The sequence below is a fragment of the Camellia sinensis genome, chromosome 10 (genome assembly GCF_055761805.1).
Source record: "Camellia sinensis isolate YWXY chromosome 10, ASM5576180v1, whole genome shotgun sequence".
In the NCBI taxonomy this organism is placed as follows: domain Eukaryota; kingdom Viridiplantae; phylum Streptophyta; class Magnoliopsida; order Ericales; family Theaceae; genus Camellia; species Camellia sinensis.
The window spans coordinates 109,580,209-109,584,978 of NC_138970.1; positions in this window are offsets into that span (position 1 = coordinate 109,580,209).

Sequence of the window (4,770 nt, forward strand, 5' to 3'; positions counted from 1 at the left end):
ATTTACAGAGAATTTATCGAGTAATTTATTGACATTTTACTGAGAATTTACTAAGTAATTTACTGATAAATTACTGAATAATTCACTCATTAATTTGCTTGTAATTTACTGAGAATTTAAGGAGTAATTTATTGAGAATTTACTCAGTAATTTGCTTAGAATTTATTAAATATTTTACTGAGAATTTACAGATAATTTACCGTGCTAGTTTCTTGGAATTTATAGAGTAATTTTCTAATAATTTACCGAGTAATTTACTAAGTAATTGACCAAGAATTTTTTGAGAATTTACCAATAATTAACTGAGTAATTTACAGAGAATTTACCGAGTAATTTACAGATAAATTTAGTGGGTAATTCACCGAACAATTTACTATGAATTTACTCAGGAATTTATTTAGAATTTACTCTGTAAATTACTAAGAGTTTATTCAAAATTTACTGAGAATATGTTGAGTAATTTTCTAGGAACTTACCAATCATTTACGAAGCAATTTACTGAGAATTTACCGAGTTATTTACCACGAATTTACTACAACGTTAATGATAATTTACTGAGTAATTTATTGAGAATTTACTGTGAATTTAATGAGTAATTTACTCATAAATTTGTTGAGAATTTTCTTAGAATTTATTGAAAATTTCTGTTGTAATTTACTTTGAATTTATTGGGTAATTCGCCGAGAATTTACCGATAATTAACTGAGTAATTTATAAAGAATTTATTGAAAATTTAACGAATAATTTATTGAGAATTTACAACCAATTCACTGAGCAATTTGCTGAGTAATTTTTTAAAAAATTTTCTGTGAATTTACTGAGTAATTTACCAAGAATTTATACAAAATTTTCTGAGAATTTACAGAGTAATTTACTCATAATTTACTGAGTAATTCAATAAAAAAAAAATTCTAATGATTTTCTAAGAATCTAAACAGAATTTTGTAAGAATTTACTGAGAATTTATTGAGTAATTTACTAAGAATCTGCCGATAATTTACAGAGTAATTTATTGAGAATTTACTGCGACTTGACTAAGAAATTTACTGATAAATTACTAAGTTCTTCACTAGGCAATTTAGTTGGAAATTACTAAGTAATTTGTTGAGAATTTACTAAGTAAGTTACTAAGAATTTATTGATAATTTACTTAGACACCGTGGATTAATTTGTTGAGAATTTACTAAGTAATTTACTTAGAATTTATTGAATAATTTACTGAGAATTTACAGCAAATTTACTAATTAATGTTCGAATAATTTACTGAGAATTTACAGCAAATTTACTAATTAATGTTCGAATAATTTACTGAGAATTAACAAAGTAATTTACGAGTTTTTTTTTTTGTTGATGATTTTGTGAGTAATTTACTGTGAATTTGCTGAGTAATTTAGCAAGAATTTTCTCAGAATTTATTGAAAATTTTCTGAGTAATTTATTTAGCATTTATTAAATAATTTACTACAAATTTACAGATAATTTACAAAGTAATTTATAGAGAATTTAACGAGTAATTTGTTGAGAATTTTCTACGAATTTATTGAGAATTTACGGAGTAATTTTATGAATAATTTACTAAGAAATTACTTTGAATTTACCAAGAATTTATATAGAATTTTCTGAGAATTTATTGAGTAATTTACTCATAATTTACAGATTAATTTACAAAAAAATTTCTTCCAATTTTTTGAGAATTTACTCAGAATTTTCTGATAAATTACTAAGAATTTGCCGAATAATTTACAGAGAATTTTACGTCTAATTTACTGAGAAATTTCCTGAGTAATTTAGTGAGAATTTACTAAGTAATTTACTGATAATTTACTGAGTAATTAACTAAGAATTTACCAACAATTTACTGAGTAATTTACAGAGAATTTACTAAGTAATTTACTGATAAATTACTGAATAATTCACTCATTAATTTGCTTGTAATTTACTGAGAATTTAAGGAGTAATTTATTGAGAATTTACTCAGTAATTTGCTTAGAATTTATTAAATATTTTACTGAGAATTTACAGATAATTTACCGTGCTAGTTTCTTGGAATTTACAGAGTAATTTTCTAATAATTTACCGAGTAATTTACTAAGTAATTGACCAAGAATTTTTTGAGAATTTATCGATAATTAACTGAGTAATTTACAGAGAATTTGCCGAGTAATTTACTTGGAATTTACTTAGTAATTTACAGATAAATTTAGTGGGTAATTCACCGAACAATTTACTATGAATTTACTCAGGAATTTATTTAGAATTTACTCTGTAAATTACTAAGAGTTTATTCAGAATTTACTGAGAATATGTTGAGTAATTTTCTAGGAACTTACCAATCATTTACGAAGCAATTTACTGAGAATTTACCGAGTTATTTACCACAAATTTACTACAACGTTAATGATAATTTACTGAGTAATTTATTGAGAATTTACTGTGAATTTAATGAGTAATTTACTCATAAATTTGTTGAGAATTTTCTTAGAATTTATTGAAAATTTCTATTGTAATTTACTTTGAATTTATTGGGTAATTCGCCGAGAATTTACCGATAATTAACTGAGTAATTTATAAAGAATTTATTGAAAATTTAACGAATAATTTATTGAGAATTTACAACCAATTCACTGAGCAATTTGCTGAGTAATTTTTTAAAAATTTTTCTGTGAATTTACTGAGTAATTTACCAAGAATTTATACAAAATTTTCTGAGAATTTACAGAGTAATTTACTCATAATTTACTGAGTAATTCAATAAAAAAAAATTCTAATGATTTTCTAAGAATCTACACAGAATTTTCTAAGAATTTACTGAGAATTTTGCGTGTAATTTATTGAGAATTTTCCTCAGTAATTTACTGAGAATTTATTGAGTAATTTACTAAGAATCTGCCGATAATTTACAGAGTAATTTACAGAGAATTTACTGAGTAATTTATTGAGAATTTACTGCGACTTGACTAAGAAATTTACTGATAAATTACTAAGTTCTTCACTGGGCAATTTAGTTGGAAATTACTAAGTAATTTATTGAGAATTTACTGAGTAAGTTACTAAGAATTTATTGATAATTTACTTAGACACCGTGGATTAATTTGTTGAGAATTTACTAAGTAATTTACTTAGAATTTATTGAATAATTTACTGAGAATTTACAGCAAATTTACTAATTAATGTTCGAATAATTTACTGAGAATTAACAAAGTAATTTACGAGTTTTTTTTTTGTTGATGATTTTGTGAGTAATTTACTGTGAATTTGCTGAGTAATTTAGCAAGAATTTTCTCAGAATTTATTGAAAATTTTCTGAGTAATTTATTTAGCATTTATTAAATAATTTACTGAAAATTTACAAATAATTTACAAAGTAATTTATAGAGAATTTAACGAGTAATTTGTTGAGAATTTTCTACGAATTTATTGAGAATTTACGGAGTAATTTTATGAATAATTTACTAAGAAATTACTTTGAATTTACCAAGAATTTATATAGAATTTTCTGAGAATTTATTGAGTAATTTACTCATAATATACAGATTAATCCACAAAAAAATTTCTTCCAATTTTTTGAGAATTTACTCAGAATTTTCTGATAAATTACTAAGAATTTGCCGAATAATTTACAGAGAATTTTACGTCTAATTTACTGAGAAATTTCCTGAGTAATTTAGTGAGAATTTACTAAGTAATTTACTGATAATTTACTGAGTAATTAACTAAGAATTTACCAACAATTTACTGAGTAATTTACAGAGAATTTATCGAGTAATTTATTGACATTTTACTGAGAATTTACTAAGTAATTTACTGATAAATTACTGAATAATTCACTCATTAATTTGCTTGTAATTTACTGAGAATTTAAGGAGTAATTTATTGAGAATTTACAGATAATTTACCGTGCTAGTTTCTTGGAATTTACAGAGTATTTTTCTAATAATTTACCGAGTAATTTACTAAGTAATTGACCAAGAATTGTTTTAGAATTTACCGATAATTAACTGAGTAATTTACAGAGAATTTGCCGAGTAATTTACTTGGAATTTACTTAGTAATTTACAGATAAATTTAGTGGGTAATTCACCGAACAATTTACTATGAATTTACTTAGGAATTTATTTAGAATTTACTAAGTAAATTACTAAGAGTTTATTCAGAATTTACTGGGAATTTGTTGAGTAATTTTCTAGGAACTTACCAATAATTTACGAAGCAATTTACTGAAAATTTACCGAGTTATTTACCACGAATTTACTACAACGTTAATGATAATTTACTGAGTAATTTATTGAGAATTTACTGTGAATTTAATGAGTTATTTACTCATAATTTATTGAGAATTTTCTTAGAATTTATTGAAAATTTCTAGTGTAATTTACTTTGAATTTATTGGGTAATTCACCGGGAATTTACCGATAATTAACTGAGTAATTTATAAAGAATTTATTGAAAATTTAACGAATAATTTATTGAGAATTTACAACCAATTCACTGAGCAATTTGCCGAGTAATTTTTTAAAAATTTTCTGTGAATTTACTGAGTAATTTACCAAGAATTTATACAAAATTTTCTGAGAATTTACAAAGTAATTTACACATAATTTACTGAGTAATTCACAAAAGAAATTTCTAATGTTTTTCTAAGAATCTACACAGAATTTTCTAAGAATTTACTAAGAATTTTGCGTGTAATTTATTGAGAATTTTACTCAGTAATTTACTGAGAATTTATTGAGTAATTTACTAAGAATCTGCCGATAATTTACAGAGTAA